The sequence below is a fragment of the Ruditapes philippinarum genome, unplaced genomic scaffold (genome assembly GCF_026571515.1).
Source record: "Ruditapes philippinarum isolate M1 unplaced genomic scaffold, ASM2657151v2 ctg2256_1_1_1_1, whole genome shotgun sequence".
Classification (NCBI taxonomy): Eukaryota; Metazoa; Mollusca; class Bivalvia; order Venerida; family Veneridae; genus Ruditapes; species Ruditapes philippinarum.
In genome coordinates this window covers 170,453-184,933 of record NW_026862338.1, presented here as the reverse complement: position 1 = coordinate 184,933, position 14,481 = coordinate 170,453, and the positions used below count along the sequence as shown (strand labels likewise).

At 31.1% G+C, this 14,481-nt stretch overlaps 1 long non-coding RNA gene across 1 annotated transcript; it reads right to left on the bottom strand.

The window, feature by feature from the left end:
• Positions 1 to 4,597: 4,597 nt before the first annotated feature.
• LOC132718727 (uncharacterized) lies at positions 4,598 to 14,226 on the bottom strand. The gene is made up of 3 exons (XR_009624137.1): positions 13,675 to 14,226; positions 13,353 to 13,441; positions 4,598 to 11,096 (listed from the first exon to the last, which is right to left on the bottom strand). It is a non-coding gene; the product is annotated as an uncharacterized LOC132718727 (long non-coding RNA).
• Positions 14,227 to 14,481: the final 255 nt, after the last annotated feature.

Below are 14,481 nucleotides of genomic sequence, written 5' to 3'. Positions count from 1 at the left end.
TAGTGAATTTTTATTATCAAATGTATGTTTATAATTCAAAGAAATTAGTTATTGTTGTAATATATTCAAAATATGTAATCTCGCACGGACAAGTACTAATTTACCATGAGGCTTACTAACTTTTGTAGACAAGTATATATGAGAGATATTTATGGATAATTAATATTTTGTTGCACAATAAGGACACTTAATATGAGGAAGAAATAGTCGTGAAAGCCATAAAACCAGTTAATCTTAACAACGTTGTATTTTTTAGAAACCCGTTCATTCGACATATACCGTATAAGTGTCGTTTTTTGTGAACTCCAAATTATGCGGGTTTTCCAAATTTTGACATGTTTTTATTTCTGTGGACTTTGTTTCTGTAACACATATTTGGACATATTTGGACAAAAATGTGATTTCAACTCGTAACTTCTAATCAAAGTCTCAACCACAATACTCTACCTATTTTGTTTGCATGTACACATTTACGCATTTGTTTATCGTTATCAACGCAAAACTGTACAGTCATTACAAACAATCATATTGTTAGCGTGCAAACAAATACAATGCGCAACAATAAAAAAGTATACATCTTTTGATCAGCGTTAGTATCTTTACTTTTTATTAACGATTTACAGACCAGCATTGAAGCTTCGGGTGGCATCGGTGTAAAACTTGAAGACAATGTAAATGAATCTGATTGGCTTTAAAACAATTTGTATGCTGATGACAACGTTATCATTTTAGATGACCCAACGGATTTCGAAATATGTCTGAATGCTTTTAATTCTTATTTTAGACAATGGGATCTTACAGTGAACTTAAACAAAACAGAAGTTATTGTTATGGGTTGTCGGTCTGCTCGTAACTACGAATTCAAACTTGGTGATTACATTCTTGATTTTTCTGCGTTAAATTTTCAAATTCCGGGCCATTTATTCATGCTTGCAAACACGTTGTTGAGCAGGCAAAAACGCAACATTTTAACTTTTCTATAAATTTAGAAGTGCTGACTTCCAAAACTTATTTGAGCATAAAATTATTCGACCACACTGTCTTACCGATTCTAACATATGGCTGAGAAAGTTTTGGCGTCGAAACTTTAGACATGATAGAATCAGTGCATAACGATTTTTGCGCAAATGTTTAAACATCCGTAGAAGTACACCTATTTATATATAAAACGGTACATTTGGAAGGTGTCCTATCTCAGTTGTAGTTAAAAGCAGGATGATTGGATTTTGGACACGTTTACTATCTTGTGATCATAACAAGTTATCGTTTAAAGTTTATACATATATGGTCAATAGCATACCACAAATTTAAATGCACCTCGTACATTAAGGACCTCATACATTAAGAGAATTCTTTATTCAGCTGCTCGCTCATACCTTTGGTTAAATCAATATATTAATACAAATGTACCATTAAATACACGTACGCTAGTAAAATCACGCTAATAGATCAGTACAAACAGCAATGGAACTTTAATTTGTAATCTTCTAATAAAAGCAATATTTATAGTTCAATTTAACACACATTAGAATCATTTTTTAAACTATTGCCGCATAGTGACGCATTAAATTTGTTTAAATTTCCGTCTTCTAATCATAAATTTCCTGTTGAAACCGACAGGTGGGACGGAACATTATTCAATGGCAGAAAGTGCACACTTTATGACCTAGATGAGTTAGGCAACGAAAAACATTATTTATTAAGCTGTCCTTCCTTTACGTATCAACAGTCAATTCTTATCAATAAGTTTAGTTTCGCAGTTGTAAACACTGGGTTGTTTTAATAGTTTGATGAATATGAAATCGAAACAAATTCATGTGTTTATTTTTTGTAAAACCTTAATGGCCAAATTTAAATAATCACATGAATATAAATGCCATTTAGTAAAGCAAATATACACTTATCTTACATTACATTCTACATGTTTTTTTATTATATACAGTAACTTCCTATATGGATCATGTACTACTTATGGATAACGGAAATAGATAACCACATTCTCAGTAATACATGCCATCGTCAAATATGGGTCAGTGTTCAGCACAAGGTTCAACTTCGAACAATATCACTCCTGTGAAAATGCAACAGTTATACCCTCCAACTCCATGTGTTCAAAACCAGTCTGGTAAGCATGTTTCAAATGAAGAACTTATGTTATTTATGAGTGCAAAGTTTGATGAATTGAATAGCATACTTTCTACGCTAGAAATTATAGAGAAAAAGGTATCAGAAATGGATATTAAAAATAATAAGCTGTGGTTAGATCTTGATTCTTGGGTAGCAAAATATGCTTAAAATCTGAATTCTTTAGAAGAATCGGTAGGCATTCATGTTTTTTTGAATTATACACGAAGTCAAGTGGCTAAGCTTCAGGTCGAAAACAAACAATTGAAAGAATCCTTGTCATCTATTCAAGCTAAGCAAATGATTAAGGAATGTGAGCATGAGATAAACGATCAAACTGTTATCAAAGTCAAGGACGATTTAAAATACTGGAGGATGGAGCAAAATCTATAGAGATCGAAAGAGCTTATCATTCTGGGATTTGGAAAGGGAGTAAACCCAAAAATATTGTGGTTACCTTCAAAGACTTTAAGTTTAAATCGTTTAAGGAAAATGTTGACTCAAAAGCCACCGGACTATGCATGCAAGATCAATACCCTTCAGATGTTGTTGCACAGAGAAAGAGACTCAACCCAATTATGAATCAAAGCGCTGAAAGCACTGATGTATTCGCTGCGCATTATAAATGCATATGTGTCTTACTAAAAACGTTGCAATTGTAAAGAATAAAGGAATATGGGCCACTGAATTACAGATTATTAATCTGATAGAGACATTAACACTGGTTGTTGAATAATATATTGAAAGAGGGATAGAAGTAAGAATAAACTAAATGAGAACAACTTTATTACATTATCTAAGTGGTACAATAAAATATACATCCAAAAATATGAATGCATGCAGTACATTCATGACTAGATCCTTAACATGATGAGAGAATTATGTTATAATGAATATATATACAGTAACAATACCTAGAATACTATATTGCTACATAAGCTTCAAATGTAATGACAGACAGATTACCTAGCTAAAGCATTTCAGTTTTTCACATGATGAAAAGTGAAACTTGGAACATGTTAATTTCATGAAATTTAAGAAGAAAATATAGGTATTTTTGTAAAATACTTTAATTTTAAAAATTTCTGAGATTAAAAAAATACAAAAAAGTACTTTTAATAGTTTGCGTATTATATTTTTAATTAGCCTGTAACAGTCAAAAATAAATTTTAAAATTCTGTTATTTACTTTTTTGCAAAGAAACATTACAAATGGAATGGGAGCATGAGGAAATGGCTTTAATAATGCAAAACAAGCAAAATGGGACAATAAGAGAAAACAGGCTGTCCAGCACCTTCTGACAAAAAATTAGGGCAAATTATAGGGCAATTTTAAAGAAATTTTAGGGCTAAAATTAGGAAAATTAGGGTAAATAAAAGAAATTTTAGGGCTTAAATTAAATAAAGGAAATTTTAGGGCTAAAATTTGGAATTTTATAACTAAATTATGGCCTCAAAAGACCATGACATGGGTTGGTACATTTTCAACAAGTCTTGATCTTAAAAAACAATAAAAACGATATGACCCACTCAAGTCATTCCAACTTTAATTCAAACAGCAGGGTATATACCTATGATGAATTTGTTCAAGATAAATCAGGCTACTAAAAATTGTAGAAAATTTCACAACAGTGTCAGTTTTTTCAATCATTTTCAACAGTTTTTTTCCAGATTTTAAAAAACTTACACTATATGTTATAACATAAGTTCAGTACATGTTAATGCGTACAAAAAGGGCAGCTGAAGGTGTCACTTCTTAGTAAGCTAATTGGGTAGCAAAATTGTAAAAGCATCCAATCACTACTGCCAGTTTACCTTACCCACTTTATAATTAGCAAATATGGAAACTTGTCTAGATCTGCCAGCTGGTATCACTTACAAAAGATCTGTTCTAGTCATCACTTGAAAATAACTTGATTATAAATTAAGATTTTATAAATAAGGACCCCTACATAGAAATTGATGAAATTTAGTGGTTCATCATGTAAATAGTTGCTTTAAATACACCTAAGACTGAGGTAAATGGTAAAAACTCTGTAGCCAATAAAAACTTACTTCCTTGGAAAATTTTTTATCACAATTTTAAACAGGTGACTATTTTGATATAGTCAATGTCAGCCAATTTTCATTTTTCCATTTAAAACAAAGTTAACAGTTTCCTATTTCTGATAACATCTGACAATCAAGTATAGCATTTCTGCATGAGTTGAAGTAAATACAACATGTGACTTCATGTAATTTAGTCAGACATGACATCAGCTCCACTGACTGTGTTCCAATTAAGGTTGAGATTGAAACATGGTTGTTTCACGATATATTTATCACAAAAGATAAAAAAAATAGGAATTTAAGTGAAAAAATAGGGCTTTTTTAGGAATTCCCTTTGAATTTTTCATTTTTTTAAGGAAATTTAGCCAAGCTGAAAAAAATTAGGATTTTTTAGGAATTTTAGGGACGCTGGACAGCCTGAGAAAAGGATGGTTGTAATATCTAATCTTTTTTTACCTACTGTGACCTTATCATGCAAAAGACCAAATTAATTTAAAGCGTTCTTGCACACAGTAAATGAGAATTTTTGACGTTTTCAAACTAATATGACATTATTGAAATATGGATGACGGACAGACCAGGAATCTTTGACTGTCTGTAATAGCTGACCTTTTGCTAATGTGAGCTAAAAAATGAGAATACTGATGTCAAGGATGATTCAATAATATCCATATTTAAGAAAACACAGCTTTAAAACCAATTGCAATATTGATAAAAAAGTAAACAATATATATTATCTATGCCCCTGGTTAAAACATGATAGAAATATCCCCAGAACCTTTTTACTCACAATAATAATACATGTAATTATAACAGCATTAATAGGTACATCGCCTTATCTAATAGTCTGAATCTTACACAATTTAATGTTGCATGACAAACATTCCATTATAAAGCTTTCAATATTTCAGTTACTTCATACATAATCAGTGTTCTTTTCTAATTAAAGCATATATACAGAACTTGCTAATATGAAAAACAAATTTGGTCACGATAATGTTTATCTCATGTATAAAATTGCAACTTGCTTGCAATTTAAGTAATTTTATTTTAAGATTCTTATGCTAGAAAGTATGGTGATTGCTCAATTTTAAGTCATTTGTAAAAACATTTTCATAAATCGGAAACACACTGTATAAATGGCTTGGTACTTCATATCAATTGTGAAATTTCTTTTATCAAGAATATTACTTACTGATAAATGTTCACAAAATTGCAAATACACTGTAAATCTAAAAACAATGCTACATAATTAAGGTATAATCAAGTTATATAATGATTAAGACAATGGATTGAAATGATAGAAAAACAAGCAAATGTAAATTGAACATAAAAAAAAATATATACATGTAACACTATTGACCATAAGAAACAGTTAAGTCAAACAAATGTAATAGTTATTATGCATTTAAATTTGGGGTGTAGTTTCATGTTTCTTCGGAAATTGAAGTCAAAATAGTTCTCAGAAGTCAAATATTTCTCTGACAAAGATAGAAATGTTATGAGCATGTAAAGCTCCCACAAACTTTCTGATATAACTCTAGTGCAATCACTGTTTGTCAAATTTCAATAGATAAATAATGAACACATGCAAAATATTTTTTACTTTGACTAGAATAAAAAATGATTAAGTAACCTTTGTTTACAGTTTGTGTCCACAATGATAATAGCATATAAATAAATATTATCATGTCACTTGTGCCTGGTTATATAAAAAAAACAATTTCTAATAAAGGAATGTACAAGTTTGTTTTGTTAAGAACAACTTAAGCATGTAAATAAAAAGTACTGGGAACATGGTATTTTAAAGGTATTATAAGTAGATTTCAACAATAATAAATGAATGATTTCAAAATTTAAAAAAAAACAAAAAAAAAAAACAAGAATGTCGAACGACACATATACCCCCCTTTCTAGCCATTGACTCACATAATTGGTAATTTTATTACAGAAACTTGCCAAAAATGGGTACATGGAAGTGTTCAATTATGGAAAAATCAACGAAAGCCATTTTGACATTAAAGGCCCCTGTGACCTTGACCTTTGACCTATTGACCCCAAAATCAATAGGGGTCATCGACTAGTGATGACCAATCACTATGTGAAATATGAAGACTTTGTGATACATACTTTTCAAGATAATCAGCGGAAACCATTTTGACATTTAAGGTCCCTGTGACCTTGACCTTTGACCCCAAAATCAATAGGGGTCATCTACTTGTGATGACCAATCACTGTGTGAAATATGAAGACTTTGTGATACATACTTTTCAAGATAATCAGCGGAAACCATTTTGACATTTAAGGTCCCTGTGACCTTGACCTTTGACCTAGTGACCCCAAAATCAATAGGGGTCATCTACTAGTGAAGACCAATCACTGTGTGAAATATGAAGACTTTGTGATACATACTTTTCAAGATAATCAGCGGAAACCATGTGGTCTACCGACGGACAGACCGACCGACAGACGACATTAGCAAAACAATATACCCCCTCTTCTTCGAAGGGGGGCATAAAAAAATGGGTCAAAGACAGAAAAGGCCAGGTTGCATTTCTATACCAAATATCATGATGCTGTAATGTTTTGAAAAAATTTACCACTGACCATTAATGTGGAAAATTTAACTAAGTCAGTTAACAGGAAGTGGATGAGTGAAAGACTTGAAATCGAATCCCACAGTATGAGACCATATTTCAATGCTGTTTGTCTAATATCAAGAGCCTGTGATAAGTAGTTGCTAAAAAAACTGTTACGAAAATTTCCTACCATTGACCATTAATGTTGAAAATTTAACGGTAAACAGGGCGTGGTGAGCGACCGACCTGAAATCAAATCCGACGGTATGGGACCACGTCAATACTGTATACCAAATATCAAGAGGCTGAGATAAGTTGGTATGGAAGACAAAACCATGAACATTTGTTTACATATATTCCATAAATAAGTTCAAGGTGGGGGGGGGGGGTAATTCTGGAAATAGTCATGCTTGTCGCACAACATATGTGTAATGATAAGAAATATAAACAAGAGCTGTCTGTAGGACAGCACGCTCGACTATTCTAAGTGCTTGATAGTAAAAGAGCCTTTATATTGTTTAATTTTTTAAGTTCACAAAAGGGCTAATTTTTTTTTATAAATTCATGTTATAGGCTTAAGAGAGAGTCTAACTATACAGTATTGGCTTGACTATTTGGAAGGTAATGTCACAAGGGTGTTTTATTGAGTATAATAATACTAATTACCTATGAATAAATAAATTTGACAGAAAAGGTACAAAGGCTTGTTATTAAGATGTTTTATCAAGTAACTCACTGCTTTATTATTATGAATGCATAAAATTGTCCCGAAAAAGGCACCAACCCTTTAGTAGTTATTGAGATAACAACTTACAAGAAAAACTTAACCATGAATTTCTAAATTGAAAAAGGGAGAGAAAAATCAGCCTAAATGCAAGATAGAATTATGGATCTTTGTCAGTGACCTACAATTATGACCCTAAATGCATATGTGAAGTTTTTAATGAATATCTTTAATAGTTATTGAGATATGTAAAACTTGCATGTAAACATTAACCAAGAGACTAAGTAGAAAAGGGGATATGAATCAGCCTTAATGCAAGATAGAGTTATGGAACTTGGTCAGTGACATACAATTATGACCGTCCAATTATGACCCTAAGTGCATGTGTAAAGTTTCAAGTAAATATCTTTGAAGACCTTTAATCTTTAACCAAAATTTCTAAGTTTCAAAGGGGCAAATAATTCTGCAAATATTGAAGGCAGAGTTATGCAATTTTGCAAACTGATGTACATTGTTACTATAAAAAAGTATTTTAAATTTCAATTGAATATCTCAAGCAATAATTGAGATATTTGACTTTACAAAAAAACTTTAACCAAAATTTCTAAGTTCCAAAGGGGCATACTTCTGTCAATATTGTAGGCAGAGTTATCCAACTTGTCAATCTGATGTACCTTGTTACTTAAATAAGTACTGTAAGTTTCAATTGAATATCTCAAGCATTGATTGAGATATTTGACTTTACAAAAAACTTTAACCAAATTTCTAAGTTAAAAAGGGGCATAATTCTGTCAATATTGTAGGCAGAGTTATCCAACTTGTCAATCTGATGGGCCTTGTTACTATAAATAAGTATTGTAAGTTTCAATTGAATATCTCAAGTAATAATTGAGATATTTGACTTTACAAAAAACTTTAACCAACGCAGACGCTGACGCGGACGCTGACGCCGGGGCGACTACAATAGCTCTCATATTCTTCGAATAGTCGAGCTAAAAAGTAAATTAAATTAATTATAATATTTCTTTTAAAAAAATCCTAAGTTCAAAGGGATATTAACCTGAAAATATTGCTTTAAGAGTTATGAACCTAGTCACATAAGATGTAATTGATGATAAGGAATATGTATTTGAAGTAAGAGAAAGATGCCTTTGAAACTAAAGAAGTCATAGTAAAAAATAATATTTTTCAAGTAAAAAAAATATAAGTTCATGGGGAGGTAATTCTTGCAATATTGGTGCTAGCGTTAACAACCTTGTCACATAACATTTGGTTAATGATAAGGAACATATATTTGAAATATGAAGTTGATCCCTTATGAAATAAATAAGTAACAGTAAATAATAGTTGTCGGTAGGACAGCAACGCTCTACCATACTAAGTGCTTGATAGAAAAAGAGCCTTGATAATGTAAAATGTTAACAAAAGGGCCAAATTTTCCTTTAAATCCATGTTACTGTTATAGGGCCAACTTTTCTTTTAAGTTAGAAAAGGGGCATAATTCTGTCAAAATGCTTGATCCAGTTATCTCCTCCTGTCTACAGGTTGGGGTCATGATGGTGAACATGTGTGCAAAGTTTCAAAGCCATATATCAATGGACTTTGATATTGGAGATATTACAAAAATTTTAACATATGTTACTACACCTACGCTGACACAGACGCCGACACCAACACTGACGCACTGGTGACTACAATAGCTCTACTTATTCTTATCAAATAGTCGAGCTAAAAATAACTTTTTTTAGGAAAATTCTATCTTCAAGAGGAGATGAATTTGAAAATATTGGTGCTAGAGTAATTAACCTTGTCACATAAGATGTGGTTGATGATAAGGAACATATATTTGAAGTATGAAGTTGATCCCTTAAGAAATAAGGAAGTAACGATAGAAAATAATATTTTTTAAGGAAAATTCTAAGTTCAAGGGGAGATAAATCTGAAAAAAGTGGTGCTAGAATTATGAACCTTGTCACATAAGATGTGGTTGATGATATGGAAAACCAAAACTTTAATCTAAATAAGGACGCGGACGCCGGGGCAAGAAGGACGGCTCTCCATATACTTTGTATAGTCTAGCTAAAAATGAAAAGTAAGAAAGTGTTTTATGCAGTAAACATTAATATAAATATAAAAGTGATATGGCACTTTTTGTACTAAGAAGCGAGGAATGATATTTTATCTTTTCTTGCATTCTAAATCTATAGTAAATGATATTATTACCGTACCTTTCTTGCCTTTTAAATGTATGGTATTGTACCTAACAATATTAAATGTATGGTATTGTACCTAACAATATTGCTTTAGCAATGATGTTCCAGGGTTTTCACATGTTGGTTTACACAAAATATCCATACATATATCTAATTTCTATTATAATACATATATACATTAAACTTTATGCTTTAAACAAAAAATAGAACTTTTTACAACATTACCATTAGACAGGATTAATTTTGACCCCAGTGACACTACTGAAGTTTTCCAGATTGTATGTAAATGATAAGCAGACTGGAAATCTATACACCTGACAATCTATTTTCCTTTCTTCGAATTTTTCCTTGAATATGTGACCATAAGGCTTGGAAATTTTTTAACAACATAGCAATATTCTGAGGTATCCAATGCATTTCTCTGCTTAACTGCAGCTAGAAACTTTTAAAAGGAAGTTTTTCACATATTTCCAATACAATTTAGGTAAAACATGTACGTCCATTGGCATTCAGGGCTTCCATTAAGATTCAAAATTTGGAAGTCAAAGACTGCAAAATGTCTTGACATTGGAAGTCACAAAATATTGGTAAAGAAGAAAAAAGCATTACATTTTGGAAGTCACAAGCCAAATTCAAGGAGTGAAATGACTCCCAAACTTCCATTAATGGAAGCCCTGCCATTACTATGAAAATGGTAGCCTGATGTCCATTTACAAAAAGTGTTTATACCTTGATCATTCAAACAAAAAGTTTCTCCAAAAATTGTGTTTTTCTCTTCTAAACAAACAACTTTGCACATTTCAACATCTTACAGTTCACATATATTCGTCTTACATGTCCACAGATACCACAGATATATATACAATGGATAGGAAGCTCAGGAAATAGTTGATAGATTCAGATCCACAGTGTGCTTCGGTAATAATTGGGTTTTCCCACTAGTCCCCGATTCTCGCACTCTCGTTAAACTTCAGCGATATCCATGAACTACTGTTTACATTGCCGACATTGTTTTTTTTTGGAGAAATATCTGTGTGGAAAAGTGTGTATGGTACGTTTTAACATAAATAACTATTGCTTCTTATGTAAGTAGAAAATGCTTCGTCTTTTTTTGTCAATGTTCCTCTTGGAATTCAATATGGCGGTATTTTGGCTACTATTACCCAGGATGCAACAAATCTTGGAAAATCCCGAAACACATGATAACTTGCGTTAGAACAACCCCAATAATACTGAATTTAACTGTATGACGTCTAAGTTACTTCTCCATCTATATTAAGCTCCATGACATGTCCAATCAATCAGTAAATCAATAAGTTGATTGATCATTAGAACATTCAATCAACATTCAACAATCATCAATCAGAGAATGAATCATCGAGTCAATGAAATCGAGGAAATCAACACTCTGAAATTAAACAAATTACATCAACATAAAAATAGAGTTAAATCAATTTCCTATGTCTGAAATGCATAATTATCATTTAAATAAAAACGTCCAAATTTATGGTCAATTACAATAAACCCATTAACACTTTCTATATGATCTACGTAAATAACCAAGGTATATCGATTGAAAAAATAGAAGTTGCTTTATGACTTTAAGCGAGGATTTTAGTCAAGAATATTTATCCACATACTGCCAGTTTTCAATCACAACCACTTTTCAATCATCCCTATAATTTTTTTATTTTTGACCTTATTTGTCATGTAACCAAACTGTAAGCACATCTTGCATTCACCTTGACTACATTTATTAGCAGCAATGTCAATTATGGCGATAAAAAAGAAAATGCTAGCATTTTAGTTCAAAATATGTGAAATGTGTGTTTTCCACTAATCCTTTATTTAGCCAGTTACAAATCGCAATACTTTTCTAAAAATAATTGATTTACAGACTCAGTTTTTTGTCAGTCTGCTGAAATGGATATTAAGTTGGACAACTGTTTCAATATCTTGAAGTCATAATATATACTGCACTTCAAAAGCTATAATTTTAATATGTACATATTTTACCATACAATTCTTAATTGAAAGGTAATACATCAGTAAAGTAACAGTCACTTAAACAAGGAAAAACATTATCTTTGATAACTTTTCAGTAAGCATTCACTAGAATGGTGTCATATAGACCTTAAGATCCTAAAAATTTCTCGAGAACATGCTTTTTCTGTTATGCAAATTAAAATGTACATCCATACCCCAATTGTGACAGCTTTACCACTGCAAATAGATATCAAGATTAAAAAATGGCATTATGATTAGGTTAAAATTGTTTATTACCATTTATCTGAAGTTGAGTTTGTCAAAACACAGGAACTTGAAATTCTATCACTATTAACGATAATATGCAAAATATACCCCCTATATACTATAAAAAAATATATAACGGGTATATTTGGATATTATAATTAATTTTGGTTATTTGATAGAATTTCAAGTTCCTGTGGTCAAAATTTCTCCATAATACATAACTGATTATATTTTAACATTGTATGACAATTTTTATGTGGTACAGTTTATATTTTGTTAACTGATTGAAAAGTGGTTGTGAAATTTTGAAGAACAGGAAAATGGGTCAGTAATGATTTGTCCTCGATTCATAATAATAATTCAGGTAAAATTTTAAAAAGTTGGTGCATTTATTAGCTAAAATGATAATATTCGCAGAATTGAAAGAGAATTTCTTTTAATATAATTTCACTGTCAGTTATTGTAGAAAAATCTGTTAGCTGATCGGAAAGAGGCAGTACGGGGATACTTTTTAGAGATTAATTGCCGTGTTGGCTACAGTAAAGAATGTACTTTGTCATCTCAAGACGTCGAGAAAAAATAGCGTTTGGTTGCAGTTAAATAACATCAATTGAAATAGTTTACAAGTTTACAAAATTTTGATAATAATCCTTTTTTGTTTCATTAAGTTTAATTTTTAAATTGGAAAAAAAAAAAAAAAAAAACACCAAAAATAATTGTTGGGCTCTGATAATTGCGTCAATTACCGACGGTATAGAAATTTGTCTATCGTCCATCATTAAGGAAAGTTTGCATTATTAAATTATTTTTCCTTTTCACCGTTTTTTTTTTTTTAATATTAATTTTTTTTATTTATTTCTTCCCCTCCGATCATTATTTATTTGATCCATGTGCTTAATCAACAGATTAAACAATTCATCTTTCATACTCTTAAAACAACAAATCATAAGCATGAAAATCAAGGACGTTATAACATGCAACTTTGACACTTTTATTAAGATAGATTATACAACGCTTGTTCGTATACATTCATTTTTTTGTTGTTGTAAAATTGCGGAGCATCTTTATTAAAGTGAACACACTAGGACAAATGCGGAGATTTGATTAAAGTCGTCGTTTAAAGACACAAAATAACATATGCATTTTCATTTTCCATATAATTTTGAAAAGTGCCGTACGGCTAGCCAATACAGCGTGTCCTGGCTAGAACTTTTGGCTAGCCATACGGGCCCGTACGGCTAGCCACTTCCATTAAATATTTACAACACATTGAACAGCTTACTTAACCTGTAGGTATATTAACATATAATATACTATAGCTATATGCTTTCTACTGGCCGCCACAATCATAAGTTCATTCAATGAAGTTATTATAAAATACATCATAATCATAAATAAATTCTAAACTCACCAGTTCGTGGAATTGAATGTAGATCTACCAATAATAGCATTATCTTCTTCAAACACGCATACTGTCAAACTCTCTCTCTGCTGTAACTTCTGCAAAATATAATAAACACAATATGCAAAGTGATAGGAATGAAATGTGAGATTAAGTAAACAGAGAGCTAGATTAACGGATTTTTCTGAAAACAATTCTCAAAGGTTCCAAATCACGAAAACTGATGACATTTCAAATCAGATCACACTCATTACTTAATTAAAAAATCATCTATGACATACACTCTATACAACATTAATTTAAACCAAATGCAACTCAAAATAATACTGACCAACTATCAATAATCCATATTTCCAATAAATTAAGAACACTTTGAACTTTTTACAAACAAAGCCGCTTAAACATAGACAAAACTAGTGATATTGCGGAAAACCAAGGGAAACAACTCAAACAACAAAAAATATATCAAGACACCTGAATTATCAACACTGTTAGTTTACACATCATGAAATCCAAATAAGAATTCCAAAACTGATTACATTAGGTTTAAATAATATTGGTAAGTTTTCTGTACCTACTTTTAGAAAATGATGAGATCAGCTTTCACATACAAAAATAGCGTCGAAAACTTTGTTTTGGTACGAACTACTTCCTTACTCAAAGTTAACGCGAATGAATACTAATGGTATTTTTTACTGATTATATCCTGAAAACATGCAAATAATATACGATAGAAATAACACAATCAAAAATGAACTACTGACAATTCAAAATCTTATCACTTGTGTGTGACAAGAAAATCTGTGTAGAACTACTTTGCGTTGTTAGGTAGCCATTCTTATATTGTAATCCCGCAAATTGTGATAGAACTGTATTCACTGCTTACGCAGCGAATACAAAAATGCAAGAGATTATAAAAAGAAAGCATATGTAAACTCATAATCGATGGAAAAATATATACGGATAGAAAATATGATAGTGTTCCGTAGCATATTGAGGGGAGTGATTTATCATTTGCTGTGTGGAGCTGTAATGGATTAACTCGAAATAAAATGGACGATAAAGAGTTCTGTAACTGAATTGAAAATTTTCTTGCTAGAGACGTGGACAAACCGGGATAGAATAGTAGATTTCAATG